This window comes from Salvelinus sp. IW2-2015, linkage group LG34, assembly GCF_002910315.2.
Source record: "Salvelinus sp. IW2-2015 linkage group LG34, ASM291031v2, whole genome shotgun sequence".
Classification (NCBI taxonomy): domain Eukaryota; kingdom Metazoa; phylum Chordata; class Actinopteri; order Salmoniformes; family Salmonidae; genus Salvelinus; species Salvelinus sp. IW2-2015.
Window position 1 is genome coordinate 8,027,386 of NC_036873.1, and position 19,425 is coordinate 8,046,810.

The window sequence follows — 19,425 nt, forward strand, 5'->3', positions numbered from 1 at the left end:
TTGAAGTTTGTGGAAATGTGAAATMAATGTAGAAAAATATAACACATTAGATCTGGTAAAAGATAATACCACTAGATGGCAGCAGTGTGTGTGCAAAGTTTCAGATTGATCCAGTGTAGCATTGCAATACCGGACAATATTTTGATCAAGTCTGCCCAAATTTCCCGAATTGGTCAATTGATACATTTTCAAGTACATAAATATAGAGAACATACAAAAATGATATGGTAATACAACATTTAAGTTTACACACTCCCAGGAATGTAATACATGATGGATCATTAGCTTATACAAATCAAATCAAATCCAAGTTTATTTGTCACGTGCGCCGAATACAACAGGTGAAATGCTTACTTACAGGCTCTAACCAATAGTGCAAAAAAGGTGTTAGGTGAACAATAGGTAAGTAAAGAAATAAAACAACAATAAAAAGACAGGCTATATACAGTAGCGAGGCTATAAKAGTAGCGAGGCTACATACAGACACCGGTTAGTCAGGCTGATTGAGGTAGTATGTACATGTAGATATGGTTAAWGTGACTATGCATATATGATGAACAGAGAGTAGCAGTAGCGTAAAAGAGGGGTTGGCGGGTGGTGGGTGGCGGGACACAATGCAGATAGCRCGGTTAGCCAATGTGCGGGAGCACTGGTTGGTCGGACCAATTGAGGTAGTATGTACATGAATGTATAGTTAAAGTGACTACACTACACTAACTTTCATACATCTAGATGGCCGAGCGGGGTGTGTGAGGAGCCAGAAACAGCAGGGGTTCAAACTGTAGAACCCAGTTCCTACATTTGAATATAAAAAWGGATTTTATCAAACAAAACTATACTATGCTACATTTMATCTCTGGGACCCTCAGAATGACAAACCAGAGCAAGATTACTGAATGTAAGTACATTATTTACATACAGAGGTGAATGTATCAAACCAGTTGCCGTGTTAAAGTTTTTTGTTGTTGTGCACTCTCCTCAAACAATAGCATGGTATTTTTTTCACTGTAATATCTACTGTAAATTTAACAGTGCAGTTATATTAACAAGAATTTAAGCTGTCTGCCCATATAAGACATGTCTATGTCCTGGAAAGTTTGCTGTTACTTACAACTGTCATGCTAATCACATTAGCGCACGTTAGCTCAACCGTCCCGGTATAGGGACACCCATGTAGAGTTAAACAACAAYAAAACAGGGTATATTAACTGAGAGGAGTGGGTGCGCAAAGTTGAGTACCAATTCATAATGGTAAAGGTAGTATGCTCATGGCAAAATGAAGAATGTATAATGATGAAATGATGCTGTAAAAGAAAGTAGAGSAATAGAAAAATGAAGTGCTTGCCTCAGTACGGTCGTAACGCTGCAGTTCTTGGGAAAGGAGAGTAAGGTGGTACGGTAGAGAATACAGGCTTTGGAGGGGGTTTGTCATCAACCAAAGGTAATGTGCAACGTCATCAACTGTGCAGTCAAGCATCAGATGTTAGCTGATACGTTAAACAGAGATCTGGCAGTGTATTCAGCCTGGAACGTGGCCAGTGACTCACACTCCTCCTCCCCTGCCTCGCCTTTCCTGCCGACGACAAGCTATGCTCCATCAGGGTGACATCACTGGCGCTCACCCTCCATAGGATCACAGACACTTTCTTCTGGATGATGTGCTTCCTGTGTCACAAGAGAAGCACTTCCTGGGTCAATAACATCATGATGACCTACTGCACTTAGCCTGAACTTAACACMACATGGGGAACAACATTGAATTGGGTTTCTCTTGAGAAACTCTGCAGGTTTTCTATTGTATGTAAACAGTCCCAAGCAACGTCAACGCCTGTTCCAAGGGGGTTCAGTGCATATGTAATTGTTGGAATTTCCACTCTGTCACACATGCACATGTTTGTGCCTGGGTCACAACACTGGCGCCTGTTCAATGGGGGTTTTATACACAATGTCAAATGTATTTCAACTACTTCATTTACAGGTAGGGGAACACAATTGTCAATTCTTGTTTTCATGCTTTTAGGTCATTTTAGTGTCTGCAACAGTACTGCAGACCTATTGTATGAGACTTAGACGCAATTTCAAATCTACAAACTTGCTCTACATAATAAACAATGTCAAGAACGTGTTTCATCTGTTGTGAAGACAATGCCTACACGTCAGCTGCAGATAGGGCCTTCACAGTAGTACAGTGTACCATTCTCTTTCTCTCTCTCTCTGTGTGTGTGTGTGTGTGTGTACCTGTAGAGAAGACAAATGATAAGTGTCCCGATGGCCAGGAAAACACCAATGGTTCCCACAGGTTCCCCTATAGCAAACCGCCTCTCTGCAACACAAATACGCGTATACACTGTAGCATAAGCTTCGATGACAGGTCAACAATGTCAAATGGTACTGCCCGAAATATGCGGCGGCATAGACTATTTTCAAACAAACCTTTTATTAAACACTGATTTTATTGCTTTTCATGACTCATTCGGAAAATAGATTTGCTCATCTCAATATAAACTCCTGAATAAATAAAGGAGAAATAAATGAATAATGTACTGCGTATCTAATGTAGTAGATTACACGTTCTAATCTGTATCATCCTTTTAAGGGGATTCATTTATCAACACACGCACAAAAGTGTTATTTTCATAAGCAGGTGGCCAAACTAAACTTTCTCATTTGCATTCTTGCATCTCTTCCACACGAATCCCGTCTTAACACTAATTAAAAAGTATATATAATAAAGCCCAAACATCAATAAGTTCCACACATTCTTCTAGGGGCCATATGTACGAGTCCGTCTGCCAAAGCAAGCTAGAAGCAACGGCAAAGAAAACATTTTCGGACAATATATCAAATCCATCCAGAGAGAATTCCAGATAGAACACAATTGATAACAAAGCATACAAACCTTGGTTCCTTCTCAAACGGCACCCTATTCCCTTCACAGTGCACTACTTTTGACCAGGACTGTGTACGGAATAGGGTGCCATTTGTAACGTAACCCGTTACATAACCCCGGGTTACGTTATGAGGTAGACTGAGGTCCACTTAGGTAGCTAAGGGGACTTTAATAAAACGGCATTAAAATAAGTAATATTTCAGTGGGGGGGGAATAACGATTTCCTTTCGTCCTGCAGGCATAAGTGAATAATTCAATGTGTAACTGTTTTTGGGAGTCAATTCATGTTCTCTCTGGTTCTCCCTCTCTCTGACGCACTCCTTTCTCTTTCTCCCTCCTTGCTTGTGTTAATCTTGGGGGAGACAGTGCCGGTACCGAGGTTGATGGAGTTGGGTGACCTATGGTGTAGCCGGAGCAATCAGGTCCATACACAGCATATCAGAGAGCAGAGAAGTGGGACAGACAGCAACAGAACAGACACAGCTTTAGAGGATATATGGGGCTCTGGCCCCCCCTGTTGGTGTGGCAACACACTGCAAGTGCTGTCGAGTGACAATACTTACATGACATATACGGACATACAAGCCTGGAGAGGACAGACCACAATGCCTGCTGCCTGCTGTTTTTCATCAAGTAAACAAATTAACTAATCAAATTCATGTATTTTGATGAATGAATAAAGATCGGAAATAAATTATGACTAATTAAATTATAAATGTATATCATGAGACCAATGATGTATATATACACTAGATGGCGGATAGGAGGTGATGTGTTGAAGCCACTTTGCCTCCATCTTGGCACTCCCCCGCCGTTGCAAAAAATATTTTTGGAAGCTATAGAAATGCATTTATTAATGTCTACATTCGTTTTTGTCACATTTATTATATTACAGACACTTTAATGCATACTTTTAAATTATATTACGTGAGCTAAACATAAAAATAGAAACATATACACAACATTTTCCTTATTTAAAGTACACTGCTCAAAAAAATTAAGGGAACACTTAAACAACACAATGTAACTCCAAATCAATCACACTTCTGTGAAATCAAACTGTCCACTTAGGAAGCAACACTGATTGACAATAAATTTCACATGCTGTTGTGCAAATGGAATAGACAAACGGTGGAAATTATAGGCAATTAGCAAGACACCCCCAATAAAGGAGTGATTCTGCAGGTGGTGACCACAGACCACTTCTCAGCTCCTATGCTTCCTGGCTGATGTTTTGGTCACTTTTGAATGCTGGCGGTGCTTTCACTCTAGGTGGTAGCATGAGACGGAGTCACAACCCACACAAGTGGCTCAGGTAGTGCAGCTCATCCAGGATGGCACATCAATGCGAGCTGTGGCAAGAAGGTTGTGTGTCTGTCAGCGTAGTGTCCAGAGCATGGAGGCGCTACCAGGAGACAGGCCAGTACATCAGGAGACGTGGAGGAGGCCGTAGGAGGTCAACAACCCAGCAGCAGGACCGCTACCTCCGCCTTTGTGCAAGGAGGAGCACTGCCAGAGCCCTGCAAAATGACCTCCAGCAGGCCACAAATGTGCATGTGTCTCTCAAACGGTCAGAAACAGGCCGACGTCCACAGTGGGGTTGTGCTTACAGCCCAACACGTGCAGAACTGTTTGGCATTTGCCAGAGAACACCAAGTTGGCCAAATTCGCCACTGGCGCCCCTGTGCTCTTCACCAGATGAAAGCAGGTTCACACTGAGCACATGTGACAGACTGACAGAGTCTGGAGACGCCGTGGAGAACGTTCTGCTGCCTGCCAACACTCCTCCAGCCATGACCGGTTGGCGGTGGGTCAGTCATGGTGTGGGGGTGGCATTTTCTTTGGGGCCGCACCAGCCCTCCATGTGCTCGCCAGAGGGTAGCCTGACTGCCATAGGTACCGAGATGAGATCCTCAGACCCCTTGTGAGACCAGTATGCTGTGCGGTTGGCCCTGGTTCTCCTAATGCAAGACAATGTAACTCATGTGGCTGGAGTGTGTCAGCAGTTCCTGCAAGAGGAAGGCATTGATGTATGACTGGCCGCCGCCGTTCCCCAGACCTGAATCCAATTGAGCACATCGGGACATCATGTCTCGCTCCATCCACCAACGCCACGTTGCACCACAGACTGTCCAGCAGTTGCCCGGCCACCTCATCAGGAGCATGCCCAGGCGTTGTAGGGAGGTCATACAGGCACGTGGAGGCCACACAAACTACTGAGCCTCATTTTGACTTGTTTTAAGGACATTACATCAAAGTTGGATCAGCCTGTAGTGTGGTTTTCCACTTTAATTTTGAGTGTGACTCCAAATCCAGACCTCCATGGGTTGATAAATTTGATTTCCATTGATAATTTTTGTGTGGTTTTGTTGTCAGCACATCCAACTATGTAAAGAAAAAAGTATTTAATAAGAATATTTCATTCATTCAGATCTAGGATGTGTTATTTTAGTGTTCCCTTTATTTTTTTGAGCAGTGTATATCTTTTTTTATTTCTAATCGTACTGTCCCCACTACAACATCAAAATACTTAAATACATTTTGTCCTTGAAACATTTAATTAAAATACTATAGAATTCCATTCATTCCTATGGATGACTGTACCTACTGGGGGCGTGCCAATATGYCCGACCGATGGCTTCAAAGCCTCTCAATGGCACATATCATCCGCAGTCCAGGGTTTATATACATCATTGCATTAGACTGACAAAAAGTATTACCAGAAAGCATGGGACACAACTTCACCAGCAGCTGCATTTTTGGGCATATCTACCTAACCCAAGCAGGTCTGTTAAGGGTCAGCTATCAACCCAACACAACATTATCATCTGAGTACTGCAGAGACTAAGTGGGGTGTGTCCTTCGGTGGAGTCTTCTTCCTCCCTCCTGGCCAGTAGACTTGGACCCCCTCCACTGGCTCATAAGCCTTATTCGTACCAAAGTAATAGGCGATAACCTACCAGGGGAGAAGATACCATGACCATCTATGGTTACTTAACATTTTTGGCACATTAAAGGCTCTGTGTTGAACGCAGCCCATTTCAAGGATGTCAGTTACAGGAAGGAGGGCCAGGAAGTTGAAGTTTACAAGTGATTTTCCTTTTTAAAATGGTCTATGGATGTAGTTGCTGGCATGATTTTAACTTGCCATAGTAATCAAGATAGCATCCAGCTGCTTTCCAAAATACAAGCCAGATCTACTGTAATACCGAATGTCTTACAGTGCATGCTAATGATCATTATTGTTTTCCCGGTATGCATGCCCTCATTTTACTGCCACATCACTCGTTTGCTGGGAAGACATGAGTCGGGAAAGGTGATGAATGGTCGGATGAAAGCACGTTGACAAAAACCAAAATAACATGGGAAGAAAGTCCTTCATTTTGTTTTGAAACCAGCAGCAAGGTGCCACAGAGAAGAATGTTGCAACAAAATAAGTGTATAAATAACTATATCTTCAGAGCCATTTCAAGGCGATAACTAAAAGACTGCACTCTCCAGAGCTTTTAGTAGTGGCCCTGATTGCCAAGCTACTCCTAGGTGGGTATTTGATAGAAGAGTAAGGAGATGTGTGTGTGTGGTGTGTGTGTGTGTGTGTGTGTGTGTGTGTGTGTTGTGTGTGTGTGTGTGTGTGTGTGTGTGGTGTGTGTGTGGTGTGTGTGTGTGTTGTGTGTGTGTGTGGGTGTGGTGTTGGTGTTTGCATTGCATGTCCACCTCTCTCTCTTTCTCTCTCTCTCTCTCTCCCAGGAGTCTGCCCTTCATGTCGCCCTTTTGCGTACTGCAAGTGGGAGTCGGCCATCCCTAACAACGGGGCCTCTGCCACTCTGCAACTCTGTTGTTCTTTTTTATTACCGCACCTGGGTTCAAGTAGTATTGTCTGAGCATTTATTAAGCCTGCCGCTGCAGTGCCAGTTGGGCATGGTGGAGATTTCGGGACTTATTCTACCTGTCGTGTGTGTGTGCATGTGTGTGGGTGGGTGTTCATGATCAGAAATACACTGAAATCAGACAACTGAAATGTCGGCCAAGGAGACAGATTCGGGTTGAAAGGCAAAACGACAATACAGTGGCAGGGCATTAAATCAGCACAGTAATTGTTCAGGAGACTGTTACATGGCGTTTTTACTTTTGGACAGGCAGTGATAAAAAGAATGGCTTAAAGATGTGAACACTGAAAAACAGAGTGCTTGGAAAGCAGGGAGGGAGGGAGAGAGAGAGAGAGTGCAAGAAATATTTGCAGAGAGAGAGAGACGAGAGAGAGAGAGAGAGAGAAGAAGAGAGAGAAGAGACGAGAGAGAGAGAGAAGAAGACGAGAGAGAGAGAGAGAGAGAGAGAAGAAGATAAGATTATTAGATATATTTTTTTCAATAGAGAAATAGGCAGACAGAGGGACAGAGGTATGGCAAGATAAAGATGGAGAGAGAGAGAGCGGGGTGTAAGAGACAGAAGGACTGAAAGACAGCCTGGCAAAGTGATAGAAATAGACAGAAAGAAAGTGTTAGAGAGAGAGTGATGGAAAGAAAAGTGAGCAAGTGACAGAGAGAAAGAGTGACAGTGTATTAGCGTCTGACTTTGAGCTCCCTGTCGTTGTCTCCGCTGTCCGTTGTCTCCGCCCTTGATGCGTTTCGTCATATAGGCAGACTCCCCGTCTCCATTGGCGTCCATGGTAACGTCCAGAAAACAAACACGTGGGCTAACCACACCTGAAGTGTCATTATGTTTTAAACACAGTCATACACAGGTAACTGCCAAAATAAAGGAAACACCAACATAGAGTCTTAATAAGGCATTGGGCCAAAATAATAGGCGACTGGTTATTTTTATACAAGACCCAAAGCATGATGGAATGGAAATTGCTTAATTAACTCAGGAACCACACCTGTGTTGAAGCAATTGCATTCAATATACTTTGTATTCCTCATCTACTCAAGTTTTTTTCTTTGTTTTTGCAGTTACCTGTACATCTCTCTGTGAGGTAATGAAGCTGCCTTATTGGCCGGGTCTCCATTGAAAAATAGGGATTTTGACCTCAATGGGACTGCTGTGCAAAACATAAAAAATAAAGTGAAATAATTGTATTTTATAAATGAAACACAATTACTCTTGTAAATAACTGTAAATAATATCTGTATATAATCTCAATGACCTTTAACTGCAACCATTAACCATTAAAGATATAACTACCTACCTGATAACATACAGGTGAAATGAATAATACAAAATGGCTGACCTGTGAAGGTTCGGTTCCACATCTTGCGAGTTATGGTGAACCCATCGTATGGGTCTCCGCGTTCCGCCAGGGTTTCATTCAGAGCCTGAGCGTACAGCCATACAGAGTCATGGGCTATGGCTGCCAGGACCGACACCTGCCATTGGACAAACAGTTAAGAAACAGAGAGTTACATATACTGTATATACACTCTTTAAAAAAAGGGTTCAAAAAGGATTCTTCGCTGTCCCAATAGGAGAACCCATTTTGGAAGGGTTCTACCTGGAATCAAAAAAGGTTCTCAAAGGGTTCTCCTACAGGGACAGCCGAAGCACTCTTTTAGGTTCTAGATTGCACCTTTTTTTCGAAGAGTGTACAGTATTTATACAGTTAAACATAGTAGCTAAGTACCAGGCCCGGGTTCAAAATAGTATTTGGAAATTGGTCAAATCTTTTAGCTGTGCTTAATTGAGCTTGCCTGGCACAATGGAACCAATGAAATAGTCCCAAAAGTACAAAGGCCACCCCATCTGGCACTCCAGACAGGGTCAATCGACAGGTGTGTGTGTGTTTTATAGCACACCTTTTCGTTGGGTGTGTAGATATAGCCTAAGTCCTCTCTGGATCTGCGGTTGACGTCGTTGGATAAGTTCCAGTACCTCTGGTCGTTGGGTTTGTACAGAGAGAGTAGAAACAGAGCCTGGTAGGCCTGCTTAGCCACGGAGTCATCCACATCTCCTACAACACATCAACACCATTCATTGATTCGTCCTAAGGTTATAAAATTCCAGTAGCATTCCCAAAATTCCCATGTAGTATTGTATTGTATTGTAGGGTGCCAATTGGGACACACACTACCTCTTTTCCACTACATGATTATTGCTTGGATTACTTTTGAATTCAAAAAAGTTTGCGAAAATAATAGATTGACACTTTTCTGTTTTCGCAATGACATTCAATTCAGAATTGAAAAAAGGTGCAAGTTTAAGTTTGTTCCACCTGAGTGAATCTCACCGTAAGTCAGAGACCACTATGATGACACACCAAATATGTTTAATGGACCCTTTTTGTCTTCTTCTAATGCCTCTTAAAGCAGTACGAAAGTAACAGAAAGTAATCAAATTATGTTACAGGATTTCGAGTAATCCAAAGGTTAAGTGATTGATTACAATTTTGAACAGGTAACTAGTAACTGTAACTGATTACATTTAGAAAGTAACCTGCCCAACCCTGAGATTGTTAATTTTTAATAAATTAAGTTGTTCAGGTTTACTTCCTCCTTGGGGCTACAGTTTAGCAGTCCCAACTGGGATGTTACATTGCATTTAATAGATTTCTCCAAGTGCAGTTTCAAACAATTCCCCTTTTAAGAATGGTTGTTTTCTCATTTGTCTTATTTCACAGGGGATTTGGGAAGTAAAATAGCCAAAAGGTTTATGAAAAACACAAGATATATATATGAAAGAAAATAAAAAAATATTATTGACTAAAGTCCCCCTATGTATGAACTGTGAGAAAACAGGATCGTGGGAAATGGCTTGAAGCTCCAACCAGGCTGAAAGCCAAAGGAGGCCTATCGCTACTGCAAATAGACTCAACACCAATCGTCTGTATGAGAAATAAAGACAAATTATATCTGCTCAGCCTGAAGATGGAAGTTTAAGTAAAGAGTAGCTTCCTCTTAGAAAAACACTTATGTTTATATTGAGGACTGGACCCAAGTCAGTGTTGTAGCAATTATTCAGAAGTCAATGTTAAAACAACATGGTAGCACGTCATTCATGGTGGCGATGTTCCAGTGAGAAACTGGATTAAGAAACATCAAAATATTGAATTGTCACATTGGGTAGATAAGATTAAATTACAGGGGCCAGAGTCCCTGACGCGGATTAAACCTACTTCTAGACCTAAAAGCACTGAGCACAAAATCTGGGTCAGGTAAACCCCTGCAGGGGTTATACTTGAATCTTATCTCTAAAGATAATGATCACACAATAAGGCCCTCTGGAAAGTGTCCCCTTACATGCACAAACACACACTTCCGTTTTTTCCTATCCAACAGTTCCATCAGTAGGCTTGATTAGACTCTAACCTTCCATCCCCTTTCAGTCTCACCTTTGACCTCTGACTCAATAATGACAGTCTCACCCCCTTAACCCTAACCCCTGACACGAGTTGGTCATTAGTCAGATATCGGTCAGCCATTTACTCTCCGTCACTGTTGATATTGCATGTGTGCCTGCAACTGCGTGAGTGAGGGTAAAAAGCGTGAGAGAAAGCGTGCGAGCGAGTAATGTGTCAGTAGGCCTACTATAGAGAGGTGTTGATGTGGTGCTAGGTGACCTTCCATTACTATCAGGTCATGGACTGTTGCTTTGCTGCAGTGATTTATTGTCAACAAGATCATGACAGGCATTAGTGCTGGTGGCTGCTGAGCTAAATGGTGGAGTTGGATTTACATTTTTTTTGCCAATGTCATAACATACAGTTGAAGTCGGAAGTTTACATACACCTTAGCCAAATACGGTTCAACTCAGTATTTCACAATTCCTGACATTTAATCCTCGTAAAAAATGCCCTGTCTTAGGTCAGTTAGGATCACCACTTTATTTTAAGAATGTGAAATGATTTCTTTCAGCTTTTATTTCTTTCATCCCATTCCCAGTGGGTCAGAAGTTTACATACACTCAATTAGTATTTGGTAGCATTGCCTTTAAATTGTTTAACTTGGGTCAAACGTTTCGGGTAGCCTTCCACAAGCTTCCCACAATAAGTTGGGTGAATTTTGGCCCATTCCTCCTGACAGAGCTGGTGTAACTGAGTCAGGTTTGTAGGCCTCCTTGCTCGCACACGCTTTTCAGTTCTGCCCACAAATGTTCTATAGGATGAACCAGACTTGGCTGATTTCTTTTGATTTTCCCACGATGTCAAGCAAAGATGCACTGAGTTTGAAGGTAGGCCTGGAAATACGTCCAACGGTACACCTCCAATTGACTCAATTGATGTCAGCCTATCAGAAGCTTCTAAAGCCATGACATCAAGGCACAGTCAACTTAGTGTATGTAAACTTCTGACCCACTGGAATTGTGATACAGTGAATTATAAGTGAAATAATCTGTCTGTAAACAAAAATTACTTGTGTCATGCACAAAGTAGATGTCCTAACCGACTTGCCAAAACTATAGTTTGTTAACAAGAAACTTGTGGAATGGTTGAAAAACGAGTTTTAATGACTCCAACCTAAGTGTATGTAAACTTCCYACTTCAACTGTAGCATGACATAACATGTCCTAACTTCAGGGCTCTACGCTAACTTATTTCCCAAGGATTACATGCGCTCCTAAATGAAAAAATGTAGGAGCACACAAAGAAATTTAGGAGCACAGTGAAAAATGCAACACAGAGTTTATTAACAAACAATTTATTACATACATATTTATACTGCGTGTGTGAGTGTGAGTGCGTGTACCAAGGGACACACATCTGTGGAACAGCACATACCACCAAAATCACCCGTTGACCCATGCCTACTAGACTCAAAGGATATCAGTTGTCCAGCTGCTTTTGTATGTTGGCCGTCTGGCACGCTTAAAGGTCAGCCAGCGGTCCACGGCAGGAGTGGGATCCAACTCCTCGACAGAAGGCCCGTCCAGGCTGATCCTCATCAGGTCTTCGGTGGTGGAGACCCCAAGGCAGCTTCTTGTCGAATTATTAATCCGGTTCTGCGCAGAGAAGCCTCGCTCACACTGGGCTAAAGTGCTTTGTCCACTCATCTCTGCTCTCCTGCGCCTGACTTCCACGCACCAGCTACACTCACCCCTTGACATCTACCTTGTAATCGTGCCAGTAGGGGTCCTTAGTCAACATGGTCTCCCACAGGCCACTGTAGGACTTGTCCTTGAAATTGTGGCTGACCAGGATGTTCAGCCCCTGCCACTCATCCTGGATTACAGCCATGTTGCACCCTGATCTGCAGGATTGAACAGAGCAAGTGAGTTTGCAAATATGCAAACATAACATTGTCTCACATGGCAATGCAGGGTCAAATAAATTGTTACCTCTCTAGAGGCTCCTTGAAATGCCTCATCAGGTATGCCACACCATCATCGCCAAAGGTGAGAAGGCTGGCCTGGTCTTCTGGCCATATGTCTGGACACCCTCATCCTTCAGGAAACCACCAAACCTGGCTTTGAGATCATCCACGCCGATGTTGATGGCCGCCTCCATGTGCGACTTCAGCTGGGGATTGGCGAGGTCCGTGAAGCCTTTCAGATTTCCCTTCAGTGTTATTCCCTTCAACAGAAATAACGCACACACACACAGAGACACATACACCAACACACAATGAAATGTCTGGCAATTTGTCTGTCTCCCATAAAACAAAATTAAAAACTTCTCCACTGCATTTCCCTCCTTATCCTCAAATTGTTCTATTGGGCAACGGATACATTGATTCTCACACTGAGAATCTGTCTTAATCATCGATTTTAATAATCGATTTCTCTTAGATCCTAACAAGCTCTCATCCTAACACACCTGGAATCTCCACTCATCACCCTGCTGCTGAGCAAGCATGGTCTGGATCTTGTCCAGCATGCCTCCTGCCTTTGCCCTAAGCTTTAGTGCTTCCAGTCTGGTCACTGTCTTCCTCAACTCTGATGTGGCTTGGGGGAGGATCAGGTCATTCCTTTGCAGGGTGAGGCTAAGTGAGGATAGCTCCTCAAACATGTCTGAAAGAAAATGGCAGAATACACAAGAGTGCATTCTCCATTTCCCGCTTTTTCTGTTAAGTAGTAAGTAAATAAACTGTCACCTGTCAATTACTTGATTCTGAAAGTTAATTTGAGTCTTGAGCCTATTTTTTAAAACGAGTGTGGTATTYCATTTCCTGTGTAAAACTGACCTTCTTTGCCCGCCCTTGAACTTCCGCTGGTGTTGATGCTATGGCCAGGTGCTCCATGTGCTAGAGAACAACGGAGTACTGGCCTTCGTCAGTGGCACGGTCCTTGTCTTGTCCATGCCGTAGGAACACTTTGAGGGCTCTGTGGACATGGGGGATCCAGCGAGTTCCCTTGACGCTAGACGGTGTGCAAATATCCACACAGAGCTCTTGCCTGAGTACATAGAGCTCTCGTTTGGATTTTCCGCTGAAGTGATACGTCTTCCATATCAGATTCAGAAGATCGTACACGACAGACACCTTTGGCTCTTTCTTCTTAATGGTCAGTATTGCCAGCTCTAGTCTGTGGAAGTCAGAACAGAATCTTCCTAACAATTCACCGTCTCCTTCCTCCCGTCTCTTCTGCCAACAGAAAACAATAATTCTGTGGTATTTACCATTCCAGCACTTAGCGCTGCACTTCGACATTCTCTGCTAGCAAATAAAACTAAATCATAGGTTTGTAACTAATACATTCTCTATGTGGCATACAGTGGATTGGGATTATATGCCTCCCTGCCTCTCTCTGCAGGTGGGCAATCACTCCCTCACGGTGGCCCACGTTCACGGAGGCACCATCTGCCCTGAAGGAGATGTACCTCTTCATCCATGACCCTCCATCCTCCTCTGGGCAAACAGCCCGAAATGTGGCCTTGGTGGCATCCAAAACACCTCGAATGACAACACAAAAAAAAAAAWTATACAAAAGTACTTCTGACAAACTGAATAATGATTCAACTTTACACAAGAATAAAGCCTATAAAGAGGAGCAACTTACCAATGGCATGAGAGTGCTCAAGGGTCTGTTGTCCGACCAGGAGATTGATTGACTGGCTTCCTATCCTCCAGCAAGCGTACGTAGACAATCTCGCATTCGGTGTTGGATATATCAGTCTCCGTCTATTAGAACCGCAAGATACTTCAGCTTCGCTGACAGGCTCTCTCTCATTATGTCAGCAATTTGACTGATCATCTCCTCACATCTTACATCATTGTCATATGTGGGATAAATTTCAACGTTTTTGTGGTGGAGTCTGATAAGCGACCCAAATTTGACGAAAGGTTCTTCTTCTTTCGCAATGAAGTAAGCGATGTTTATCTTTATTTTCAGCTGCCTCCTCTTCTCCTCCTCAGACAGCAGCACTTGCCGCCTCAAGGATGCTGACACCGTGCCTGATGGTTTCTCCTGTCTCAACAGGTACAGCTCTCTGCACTGGATATGCCGCCGCGAGATGTTATGGTTCGCTACCCTATCTCTTGTCAGATGCGGGTTTCCTGACACGAAGGACGAGTTGCCTGCCTGTTTCTGCCCTCTACACAATATTTGCAGAACATGACGTTGTTTTCGAACTCTAGCCAGGGAACATTTTGAGCCAATTCGCATTGAATCTATATATTCTTGAAGTGACAGCGGGGGTCACGGTAGCTTCGCTAACGTTGTTCTCAGCATCCCTAACGTTAACCGCCATGTCAACATTATCGAGTACCTAGAGACAACAGATGGAAAAACTGCTGGGACTACCATACACTTGAGTCCCATATACAGTACATAATATTATGCAGTAGATGGCAGTCATATCCTTTGTAAACTCRAGGCAAATAGAATCAAACTCTGGGCCTGTATTCATAAAGTGTCTCACAGTAGYAGTGCTGATCTGGGATCAGGTCGCTCTGTCTGTGTAATATTGTTTGGGATCTTAAAGGCAAAACTAATCCTAAATCAGCAGCCCTATCCTCGTCACCAAGCTTAGGACTCTGGGTCTGAACATCTCCCTCTGCAACTGGAACCTGGAGTTCCTGACAAGCCGACCCCAGGTGGTGAGGGAAGGCAACATCACCTTTACCACACTGATCCTTAACACAGGGGCCCCACAGAGGTGTGTGCTTAGTCCCCTCATGTATTTCCTGTTCACCCACAACTGTGTAGCAACACTCGACTCCAAGACCATTATCTATTTCTTTAACGACACGACGGTGGTAAGCCTGATCTCAACTGCATCGCAGTTGCTAGTTGTGCCACTCGAGATCCTGGTTGGAGTACAGGATCTGTCGCAGCCGACCGGGGCCCGGGAGACCAACGGGAAGGCGCACAATTGGTCCAGCGTCGTCCGGGTTAGGGGAGGGTTTGGCCGGCAGGGATGTCCTTGTTACATCGCGCTCTAGCAACTCCTGTGGCGGGCCGGTCGCATGCACGCTGACACGGTCGCCAGGTGTACGGTGCTTCCTCCGACACATTGGTGTGGCTGGCTTCTGGGTTAAGTGGGCATTGTGTCAAGAAGCAGTGCAGCTTGGTTGGGTCGTGTTTCGGAGGACGCATGGCTCTCGACCTTCGCCTCTCCCGAGTCCGTATGGGAGTTGCAGTGATGAGACAAGACTGTAACTACCAATTGGATACCACAAAATGAGGAGAAAAGGGGGTAAAAGAAAATAAAAACTCTCCCTCAAAGTCAGCAAGGCCAAGGAGCTGATCGTAGACTACAGGAAACAGAGGGCGAGCACCCCCCCATCCACATCGACCGGGCATCAGTGGGGCAGGAAGACATACACATACAAATTGTCCATACACACACACACAGTCATGAAAAAGGCAAGACACCCCTCAGGAGGTTGYGAAAGTTTGGCATGGGCCCTCAAATCCGGAAAAGGTTACACAGCTGTACCACTGAGAGCATATTGACTGGCTGCATCACTGCTTGGTACGGCAATAGCACGGCCCTCAATCACATGGCGCAACAGAGGGTTGTGCGGACAGCCCAGTACATCACTGCCATCCAGGACCTCTATATCAGGAGGTGTGAAAAGAAGGCCCAGAAAATCGTCAAAGACCCCAACCACCCAAGCCATAGACTATTTTCTCTGTTGCCCCACGGCAAGAAGTACTAGTGCATCAAGTCTGACACCAACAGGCTCTTGAACAGCTTCTATCCCCAAACAATACGACTCACAGGGCCCTACACACACTGTCACTCCAACACACACACACACACACAAAGACTCACTCCATCATTTGCTCACTCACACATAAAATGCACATACATTTATACTGACTCCACACACCAACTCACATGTAAGCTGCTGCTACTCTGTTTATCTAATATCCTGTTGCCTAGTCACCTTACATCAAATCAAATGTATTTATAAAGCCCTTCTTACATCAGCTGACATCTCAAAGTGCTGTACAGAAACCCAGCCTAAAACCCCAAACAGCAAGCAATGCAGGTGTAGAAGCACGGTGGCTAGGAAAAACTCCCTAGAAAGGCCAAAACCTAGAAAGAAACCTAGAGAGGAACCAGGCTATGAATGGTGGCCAGTCCTCTTCTGGCTGTGCCGGGTGGAGATTATAACAGAACATGGCCAAGATGTTCAAATGTTCATAAATGACCAGCATGGTCAAATAATAATAATAATCACAGTAGTTGTCGAGGGTGCAACAAGTCAGCACCTCAGGAAATGTCAGTTGTCTTTTCATAGCCGATCATTAAGAGTATCTCTTCCGCTCCTGCTGTCTCTAGAGAGTTGAAAACAGCAGGTCTGGGACAGGTAGCACGTCCGGTGAACAGGTCAGGGTTCCATAGGCAGAACAGTTGAAACTGGAGCAGCAGCACGGCCAGGTGGACTGGGGACAGCAAGGAGTCATCATGCCAGGTAGTCCTGAGGCATGGTCCTAGGGCTCAGGTCCTTCGAGAGAGAAAGGGATGCAAACAGCTGAGGGCCCAAAAAGGTGACACTTTTCTTTCTTTTTTGCACTGAAACATGCAAAAAATCCCTGCTAGGGGGAAATGCAGGTTTTAACTAATTAACCAACAAATAATATTATCTACAGTGATTTGCAAAAGTATTCATCCCCCTTGGCGTTTTACCTATTTTGTTGCATTACAACCTGTAATTTAAATGGATTTATATTTGGATTTCATGTAATGGACATACACAAAATAGTCCAAATTGGTTAAGTGAAATGAAAAAAAWAAWAATAATAATAATTGACGGAAAAGTGGTGCGTGCATATGTATTCACCCCCTTTGCTATGAAGCCACTAAATAAGATCTGGTGCAACCAATTGCCTTCAGAAGTCACATAATTAGTTAAATAAAGTCCACCTGTGTGCAATCTAAGTGTCACATGATCTGTCACGTGGTCTCAGTATATATACACCTGTTCTGAAAGGCCACAGAGTCTGTAACACCACTAAGCAAGGGGCACCACCAAGCAAGTTGTCACGTTCCTGACCTGTTTTTCCTTTTTCTTGTATTTATTTAGTTGGTCAGGGCGTGAGTTGGGGTGGGTTGTCTATGTGTTATTTTCTATGTTGGGTTAATGTGTTGCCTGATATGGTTCTCAATTAGAGGCAGGTGTTTGACGTTTCCTCTGATTGAGAACCATATTAAGGTAGGCTGTTCTCACTGTTTGTTTGTGGGTGATTGTCGCTGTGTCTGTGTTTTGTTGCACCACACGGTATGTCTCGTTCGTTCATTCGTTTTTCCTATTCGTGCGTTCTTCGTTTTTATGTAGTTCTCATGTTCAGGTCTGTTTAACGTCGTTTGTTGTTTTATAGTTTATTCAAGTGTATCTCGTGTCAGTGTTCGTCTGTTCAATTAAATTCATTATGTCTACATACCTCGCTGCGTGTTGGTCCGATCCATGCTCCTCCTCATCCGAGGAGGAGGAATATGACGAACGTTACACAAGTGGAACCATGAAGACTAAGCAGCTCTCCAAACAGGTCAGGGACAAAGTTGTGGAGAAGTACAGATCAGGGTTGAGTTATAAAAAATATAAAAACTTTGAACATCCCACAGAGCACCATTAAATCCATTATTAAAAAATGGAACGAATATGGCACCACAACAAACCTGCCAAGAGAGGGCCGCCCACCAAAACTCATGGACCAGGCAAGGAGGGCTATAATCAGAGAGGCAACAACGAGAACAAAGTTAACCCTGAAGCAGCTGCAAAGCTCCACAGCGGAGATTGGAGTATCTGTCCATAGGACCACTTTACTTTAAGCCGTACACTCCACAGAGCTGGGCTTTACGGAAGAGCGGACAGAAAAAAAGCCATTGTTTAAAGAAAAAAATAAGCAAACATGTTTTGTGTTCGCCAAAAGGCATGTGGGAGACTCCCCAAACATATGGAAGAAGGTACTCTGGTCAGATGAGACAAAAATTTAGCTTTTTGTCCATCAAGGAAAATTTTATGTCTGGCGTAAACCCAACACCTCTCATCACCCAGAGAACACCATCCCCACAGTGAAGCATGGTTGTGGCAGCATCATGCTGTGGGGATGTTTTTCATCGGCAGGGACCGGGAAACTGGTCAGAATTGAAGGAATGAAGGATTGCACTAAATACAGGGATATTCTTGAGGGACACCTGTTTCAGTCTTCCAGAGATTTGAGACTGCGACGGAGGTTCACCTTCCAGTGAAGAATGGGCAAAAATCCCAGTGGCTAGATGCGTTGTGCAGACCTCACTACCCTCTGGAGAGCCTTACGGTTGTGAGCGGAGCAGTTGCCGTACCAGGCGGTGATACAGCCCGACAGGATGCTCTCGATTGTGCATCTGTAAAAGTTTCTGAGTGTTTTTGGTGACAAGCCAAATTTCTTCAGCCTCCTGAGGTTGAGGAGGCGCTGTTGCACCTTCTTCACCATGCTGTCTGTGTGGGTGGACCATTTCAGTTTGTCCGTGATGTGTACGCCGAGGAACTTAAAACGTTCCACCTTCTCCACTACTATCCCGTCGATGTGGGTAGGGGGGTGCTCCCTCTGCTGTTTCCTGAAGTCCACGATCATCTCCTTTGTTTTGTTGACGTTGAGTGTGAGGTTATTTTCCTGACACCACACTCCGAGGGCCCTCACCTCCTCCCTGTAGGACGTCTCGTCGTTGTTGGTAATCAAGCCTACCACTGTAGTGTCGTCTGCAAACTTGATGATTGAGTTGGAAGCGTGCATGGCCACGCAGTCATGGGTGAACAGGGAGTACAGGAGAGGGCTGAGAACGCACCCTTGTGGGGCCCCAGTGTTGTGGATCAGTGGGGTGGAGATGTTGTTTCCTACCCTCACCACCTGAGACCCAGGGTCTCGACCCCGCATTCTTACATGGGTATTCCTCTAGTCCAGGTGGGTTAGGGCAGTGTGCAGCGTGATTGTGCCGTCTGTGGACCTATTGGGGCGGTAAGGAAATTGGAGTGGGTCGAGGGTGTCAGGTAGGGTGGAGGTGATATGATCCTTGACAAGTCTCTCAAAGCACTTCATGATGACGGAAGTGAGTGCTATGGGGCGCTAGTCGTTTAGCTCAGTTACCTTAGCTTTCTTGGGAACAGGAACAATGGTGGCCCTCTTGAAGCATGTGGGAACAGCAGACTGGGATAGGGATTGATTGAATATGCGCA